Source organism: Perna viridis, chromosome 13, assembly GCF_037379345.1.
Source record: "Perna viridis isolate PV_CMFRI_1.1 ecotype Kerala chromosome 13, ASM3737934v1, whole genome shotgun sequence".
NCBI classification, from domain to species: domain Eukaryota; kingdom Metazoa; phylum Mollusca; class Bivalvia; order Mytilida; family Mytilidae; genus Perna; species Perna viridis.
This window is the reverse complement of record NC_142457.1, coordinates 6,368,379-6,377,590: the sequence shown is the minus strand read 5'-3', so window position 1 is coordinate 6,377,590 and position 9,212 is coordinate 6,368,379.

The window sequence follows — 9,212 nt, the reverse complement described above, 5'->3', positions numbered from 1 at the left end:
GCCGTTGCGCTTGATCATTGCGTAATTGTGTATCATCATCTGTAAAACATACGTCATAAACAGACAATCTCTGGAATTTCTGCAATATCAGATGCCAAATGTCAAGCGGCCAAATCATTTCAAAATTATGATTAAAACTGTTTAAACTCAGGAAAGATGATTTTTGCAAAACAAAAACTCTCAGTGCCAATAATTGCAGCGCCATAATTCGCCGAAGTTCGTTTATCATGGTGTGGAAATTAAATTGAACTGGAGTTTATACTTTTTTATGTTCAACTTTCACTCATAACCTATAATTAGCACTAAGGATTGTAACATTATCATAGTTTTTCTGTGCTAACTTTAGGAAATCTTCAGTTCTAAACAGATATATCATATGGCTAGATCCTCGATATAATATTGACAATCCAAACTTCAAAGTTTATACAAACGTGTGTATGTGCGTGTGTGTGTATGTTTGTGTGTCTGTCTGTGTGTATGTATATGTGTTCGTGTTTGTTAATCAGGGGGAAATGATCTGTTACAATTGTAATTTTCATATTGGAATGACCCTTTCTTATATAGTTAAAATACAAGCTTAATTTCCTATTGCTATATCCGACAAATGTATAGTTCTAAAACATAGATTATTACAAGAATGTAATTGTGCATACTAGTAATTTACCACCCTAACAAAAGTTGTTCATTTTAACCACATTGTCATCTTATGCCATTTCTAACGGACTAAGTACTTGAACCGAATCCGAATAAGTAAAGTATCATTTTTTTTTAATCAAGGTAACCAAGATTTGCATGGAGCAAGGAATTCATCTTTAGCAAACGCGTACGAATGGCAAAAATGTTTAATCATATAAATGAATTGAGTCTAAAATGCACATTTATTTGAAAAGATTAAATTTTGTATGACTTTCTGTGTTATGAATACAAGAAATTTGAAACTAACAAAACATGCACATCAAGAAAAAGTCCATAGCACATGGAATAAAATAATGTAAATCTGAATTACATTTTAAAAGTAATTTGCTGAATCCGGTTCCATAAAATCGTCAAATATTGGGAGAAAGCGAAGTATTCCTATTGCTTTACCAGGTTTTCTGAACCCATCTCTTTTTCCGAATCTTCCACCGCCAATGCTGTAATCGCTGTCGATAAAAATCCGTTTCTGCCTGTCCCAATCTGTTACAGATTTATCATTTGTCTCACCAATAGGAGGTTTACGATTTACAGCTAAGCATAGCATGCAATGTGTTACTATGAGGAACAGAAACGGCAAAATCTTTTTAGTCTTCATTGTTGCCTGAAAATTAGATCAGAACTTTATTTTGATTTCATCTGCTTGTTAAAAAAACTAATACTACATATACACTTGTACCATTTGCAAAAAGATAAAGCTAGTACTAACACTAAAAGTACTTCTGATGAATAAACGAGTTCTTTATATTAAACGTTCGTGAAAGTTTAAATCAAATAACTCAGTTGTAAATAAGCTACATCCGGTTTCAACATCGGTTGATTTATTGGTGCATGCGCTTCTGGTAGTTAGATAATTCAGAAATAAGTTGAATCCCTATTTATCATTTACACAAGTATTTGCTTAATTTATACATAGTTCAACTAAAAACTGACTTTTTAGTGACTATTCAGTGAAATAATGTTACATTAATCAGTACTGCATTTCAAGGTTTCATGACAAAGCACATAGTGTGTTTGAATAATTGAATGACAGAAAATTATAACCATCCATTTCCTTTAAACTTATTTCGATAAAAAGACTAGTTACTCATTAAAAATCTCCAAAATGAAAAAAAATGATAATGAATAAATTGATAGATCGATAAATAAATTTGTATATTGTAAGATGATCCCTGATGAAAATTCAAAGAATTTGATAGAAAATAAACTTTTCAAAAGAGTTATCAATACCATATGACCTTCGAATATCCAAGTCAGACACAAAGTGATCTGCTGTACAAATACGGAAGTTTAAAATGTGAGACAAATCGATCCGCAGACAAGTCGACAAGGACAATATACGGCGTATAATCAAACTTAAGATGAGTGACTAATCTATCGATAAGGTTTCTCTTCATCCTCCCTTAGGTTATACATACTTTGTATGAGCAAATACACAGAAGCCTTCAGTTTACATACCCAGTGACATATTTAAGCATTAGTCTTTGTTAGAATCATGCAAACTCTGTAATATGTGGTACACTTCCAAAATGCGTCATAGGTCTACACGGTGAGATATATAGTCATTCATTTTCATATGTCTGCTCTTAGGAAATAATTCAAGTTGAAATTGCAATGGTTCTACAGTATGCCATTGTCACTTACAGAGTTATTTCCTTAATTTTGAATGCTACAGTACATTCCATATATAAAGTAAATCTCTTCTGAAAAAGGGTTCTATGGAAATCCAAATGGTACTTTCTGTTTAATTGAGCATTTTAATCAAGATATCAATATCAAAAATACGTAGGTTTTGTAACAATATATCACATTTTGCTAATTCTAAGCTAGGTTGCTGCTTAAACTCACTAATGGGTGTTCTTGTGAATATAATATAATATAATATAATATAATATAATATAATATAATATAATACTTACTCTTTATGGTGGTACACTAAAGCCTCACAAAGCGTGCGGAGTACTCTTCGCCGTCTCTTTTATAAGCAAAGTAAGTGCTGAGGAAGGGTATAGAGAATACAAATCATCTGTATAAAATAGGACATAGACCAAAAATCTTTGATCGCAAAACTCCACCACCTGGGATATCTATTGGTAAAAACATCAAACAGTTTTCGTTAACTTTAAACTCATTGTTGTTCTTATTGTCTGTTTGTCTGTTTGTGTATTTGGTTGTTTTTGTTATGATGCAAACCAACATCGAAGATAATTGATGCATCTGATATCATACCATATGCCTAGGAAAATTGCTATCTGAGAAACAGTGGTTGTTTTGAAATTGCAAATTGATACTTTGTTAATTTCTCTACCAAAAGGAACTTACATTTTTAAAATGGTCTCGTCTATTTAAACATTTGTCCGACATGCATGTAGCTTTGTATTTCTAATGTAACTTGGATATAAAAAATACACTTTCAAACGCTTAAGAGGTTTATTTTTTCTCATCTCGAAAAAAAATTTATAATGTGTTTGTCCAAAATGGCAAAACTGCTTTTTTGCAACTGATTAACTGACTGTGGGAGGTTTTTAACGTCCTAAGTACCAAGTCGGGAATCGCACGGACATAAATCTATTTATTACTACATGACATTATTTTAACACTAGTAAGCATCTAAGTACGATGGACCATTTTTTCTTAGTGAGGTATTTTAGTCAGCGATTTTGAAGATTTAGTTTCAGTTAAAAAGAAGCATCCTTTTATTTTGACCGCACTTCATCAACACTTGACGCTTGTTTTCTTTTGGTTTTTGTTTGTTTGTTTGTTTTTTTTTTTTTGAAAATTATATTCTTAACATATGAATCGATCAAAATATGTTAATCATAAGTCTGTATGTTTACATATGCTTACATATGATTATCATATATTTATAAGCCAAATTTAACATATGAAAACCGTATATATGCAAATTATCATTTGATTGCAATATGATTATGAATCGAGTACAACATGATTATTATATTGGCACGTGTGGCTGTTTATGCGTGTTTCATCATGTTATATATGTATAATGTGTATCGACTGCATAAGTGTAGATTTACTTTTGTCCAATATGTTTGTTATGTACCAATATCCATGTGAATAAATGCATTATCAATAACCAAATCAATTTTCGATGATCGATCTAATTTCTATACGGTCCTAAGACGGAAATACAGCAATATCTATATAATGATATTAAGATTTCTGACAGATATTGCATTTTTGTCCTATGGCGAAGATAAGATAAGTCTTTCTAGTACATATAAAAATCACTCAGACAACAGACATATGCGCACGGTTGCAGATTTCAAATGTTGCTTTGTTCTGATTGAAAATTTAAGACAAGCAGGATGTCATAGTTTAGCATATACAACAATAGGTTTGTCAAATAGGTTCTTTGAAAACGGTTCTGTGTAAAGACTATCTTGCATTTGAAGAAAGCTTCTTCTCTACCTAAATCTCAACATCAAACAGACTGCGTTCTTTATACAAAACGCACACCTGATTTTCAAAGCAGATATAATCATAACTATGTAATTTGAAACGAATCATCATGTGAAATGAAAATGACGTGATTTGTTCACGAATTTGTTTTCAAAGATGAATTCTTCTGTAAAAAGATATTTTGATTGCATATTAATTGTGATATGTTTAAAACAAGGAATATGATTATTAAATCTAATGATGTTGATGAGATATCACGCCGTACAACATATCGAAATTTGCAGTATATATGATCGGTATTTTTGTATTTATGAAAAGATTTATCAATTGGAAAGAGTGAATAACAAAATTATTTTGACGGGTAGTAAGAAACCCTATGCCTACTTAACGAGTGCGCGGAACTTTTTCCGTGCTCGAATTAAATGCCTAAGCATCCCAGGAATGAGTAATTATATTTTGATTTTGATAAATAATTGATAATTCTATTCATCATATAGATTCATCCCTTTTTTTGGCCATAACTTTTAAAATTTGTGTAAGTTTTCGACAAAGTTTATTACGAAGTGTATTACACAGGGAATTATTGATAAATCACTAATAACTTTAAATTGTTTTTCAAACTTCCTTTTATGTGCGAAATAAAAACATGCTTAATGACACTTTTATCAGTAGGTGCTGATTTCATGTGTTTATGATTAATTTACGGCTATTTTTTTTTTTAAATTCACTCCATGACTTATACGACTCAAATATTTAAGACTACATTGAAACTGTGGCTGAAATCCTATTCTTCCCTTCGATTCAATGTGTCATCGGATTTTCCATTCATCTCAAAAGTAAATAATGCAAAAAATATAATTCCATCCTGTTTCATTTTACACCTTTTCATACATATCTCACACTCCTCTCGTTTCCGCTGCCCTCTCTTGAACGTTTAAAATTCGTTGAATACACATTCGTGTTTTCTTTTTGTAATTTTGTATTCTGTTGGTAATCCCGTCTGTGAACTGGATGATTTAGAATACAGTAAATACCAATTATATTTAAATCAGGTAAAAAATGTTACATTTCACGTTTATACAATATGTATAATTCATTAAAAAGAAGTGATATGAAAATGATTTTTTTATCAAACTAAAGTGTATGTCGTTAACAGTTGTTATCTCTTGTGACAGCAGTACCAGACTGTTTATGTCTACATATAATCTGAATTCATGTTCTCAATATTCGAATGTCATTTGATAAATGAGCCATTATCAGAGTAATGGTTTAAGATGGAAGAGCTATTGTAGAAAACGCCTAGGGCAGTCTAATATTAGTAATGCCTGTAGATGGTGGCAAAAAAATAATACATTGACTACAGACAAAGCATTTTTTATCATATCATTACAGATGTTTCAGTACATATGTACATTCATGACATGCGGAAAGATGAGGAATCGAAATTTGTATTTGGGAAATGGGGATTACTTAATATGGACAGAAATGGGGTGTGTAGTTTAAAAAAAAGTATGCATATATAAAAGAATTTTGAACGTTATTAAAATAACAGTGTAAAGAAATTCAATGCATTGAGTACAAAAAGATGATTATTGAGCAAGTAATAATACATATAAGGAACTTTTATAGGGAATAGGCATTTCATTTCCTTTCGAAGTTAGAATTCTCACCTGGAAATATAATTTGGTGTAAAGGGAAAAGGGGAACAAAGGATGGTTTTGGTAAATAGTGGAAAGTTGTACAGCTTATGTGCCAGTTGCCGGCAAAAGTTTGCCTTGGAAAATCTCTAACTGCTCATCGAAGAAAAGATTCATCAGTTGCTTTCTGCTGTTTCGAAAGTCTAACAGGGTTCATACACCTCTGACACTCCTCTCTTTCCACTGTCCTCTCTTGAATGTTTAAAAATCGTTGAAGTCCACGTGTATCATGTGACCTATCTATTTATCACATGGTTAAACAACTGGCCATCCGTCTAATTACACCGTAGCAAATATAGAAGGTATATTATTTAAAGAACTTTTATGCCAAAGAATGGTATATTTTTATAACATAATGTCTAAAATGATATATTCTTCGATCAGATGTTGATTTTGATATCATATATAGCCACTGACGTACATTGTTCGTGAATACACTAAATTTGAACCGCGTAACTGTCTCATAACTTGAACCCATTGTTGGTTTTAGTATCGTAGAAATCTCCTCAGTTTTGTTTTTACTTTCAGATTTATTTTTGCGTTGACTGTAATGCAAAATGAGAGGCTTCAAATAAGATAAGCTCGTATAGGCATTAGGGATCTTTCATTTGATTTTATGGGGGTTGGGGGTGGGGGGGGGGGCTATGATTATATTTAAAATAAACGGGCAAATATAGCGGTAATCAAAATAATGTAATCCAGGGACAAAGACCATACCTGGAAAACAGACATACACAACAAAGAGCATAAAGTAACTAAAATCATACATACAAAGTAACAAAAGCAAATGAGCAACTCGAACTCAACTAAAAACTAGGAGCATGGACCAGGTGCACCGATAGGGTAAGCGTCCTCTGTTTTTTCTAGAAACACCCGCCGAGTTGCTCATAAAAGGTCAAGTCCTGTTGTAGACAAACGAGGAAAGGAAAACTATGACCTGTTGAATTAATCAATTTTCATGGTGCGGAAGGATACACCATAACGATCCACGAGTTCATAATAACGACCATAAAACTTCTGAAGTGATGACTTCAATCTTGAAGCAACATAACCCTGTTCCAGAAACCTATTTGTTAGATTTCTAGCGCGATACAAAAAGTCTGCGTAGTTTCGGTAAGCTCTGGCATAACGTATGAGTTGTGATATGAACACTCCATACGCAGGTGCCGAAGGGAAGTTGCCACATATGAAAGGTAAGTTGACAATTTTGAATAACAGTCATCACGTTTCTCGTAAAATTTGGTCAATAGTTTTCCTTTACCATCGATTTCTAAGTGTAGGTCAAGATGACTTTATAGTGTCTGTAGTATCCTTTATCTCATGTTCTTTGGGGTAGATGCCCGAAATTGGGATTTTTGTCAGATAATACGTCATCTGTATAGCGGCAACTTAGATTAAAGGATCTAACCAAACGATATTCTTTCTTTCGGATCAGATCAGTTATAAAGTCAGCCTCATTAGAGTGAAGACAATGGTCAGCAAGTGAAGGAGCACAATTTGTTCCCATTGGAATGCTGACTGTTTGTTGAAAAACACGTCCACCACACTGAACAAACATGTTGTCGATTGAAACTTCCAGCATTTTGTAAACATCTTCTTTTTTTATATTTGGAAGATCATTTGGAATTATTTCTTACAAAGTATGAGGAATCTCTACCAAGAACTATATATTTGTATCTAGGTGTACCATCTTTTTGTTTGGAAAAACAACGATGTGTAATGTTTTTAAGTCGGGATTTTAACTGAGTATGGTGGATAGAAATATACAGTGTTGAAAAATCATAGGTTGTAATGCTATTATATTCAAATAATAGTCTTGAACTGATTGTCTCCAAAAGATCTTTCGAATTTTTCAGGATCTACATTGCTTAAATTCCACTACTGGAGTAACAAGTGTTGTGGTAGGACTGTAGACCCTCTTCTACAGTTGTGAATTAAAAGTTTTGAAAGAGATTTGGGAGTGCATTTTGCAGATCCAGCTATGAAACGTTGTTTGTATGGATTCTTGTGGAATTTAGGAATCCAGTACATAGACGGTAAATCGCGGTAGGTCACAATCATCGTCCTTGGTAGAGAGACCAAAACAGGATAGCACAGATCTGTGGTTTTCCACAATCTCTTCTTTGGGGAGTGTGATAGCAGTATAGGTCTTATCACTGCTATTATTTTCTACTAAAAGGAAGATGTTTACAAAATGCTGGAATTTTTAATCTTTAACATACTTGTCCAGTGTGGTCGACGTGGTTTTCAACAAACAGTCGGCATTCCAAGGAAGATGTTTACAAAATGCTGGACACTGTCCAAAGAACTGATTGTGGAAAACAATAAATCTGTGCTATCATCTATTGGTCTCTCTACCAAGGTCGATGATTGTGATTTACCGTCTATGTACTGGATTCCTAAACTCCACAAGAATCCATACAAACAACGTTTCATAGCTGGATCTGCAAAGTGTACTACCAATCCTTTTTCAAAACTTTTAACTATACTCACAACTGTGAAAGAGGGTTTGCAGTCTTACCACAATACTTGTTACTCCAGTAGTGGTATTAATTCAATGTAGATCCTAGAAAGATCTTTTGGAGACAATCAGTTCAAGACTATTATCTGAATATAATAGCATTAAAACCTATGATTTTTCAACACTGTATTCTTCTATTCCCCATACTAAGTTAAAATCCCGACTTAAAAACATTATACATCGTTTTTTATTAAAAAAAAAAAAGATGGTACACCTAGATACAAAAATATAGTTCTTGGTAGAGATTTCTCATACTTTGTAAGAAATAGTTCCAAATCATCATCTTAATATAAAAAGTTAGATGTTTACAAAATGCTGGAATTTTTAATCTTTAACATACTTGTCCAGTGTGGTCGACGTGGTTTTCAACAAACAGTCGGCATTCCAATGGGAACAAATTGTACTCCTTTACTAGCTGACCTATTCCGCAATTCTTATGAGGCTGACTTTATAGCTGATCTGATCCAAAAGAAAGAATATCGTTTGGCTAGATCCTTTAATCTCAGTTTCCGCTATATAGATGACGTATTATCTTTAAATAATCCTAATTTCGGGGATTTGATACATCGCATCTACCCCAAAGAACTTGAGATAAAAGATACTACAGACATTGTGAAGTCAGCCTTATCTCTTGAACTACACTTAGAAATCGATGTTAAAGGAAACCTTTTAACCAAACTTTACGACAAACTTGATGACATTTCATTCAAAATTGTCAACTTTCCTTTCATCTGATGTCACATCCCTTCAGCACCTGCGTATGGAGTGTTCATATCACAACACATACGTTATGACAGAGCTTGCCGAAACTACTTTTTGCATCGCGCTAGAACTCTAACTAATAGGCTTCTGGAACAGGGTTTTGTTGCTTCAAGATT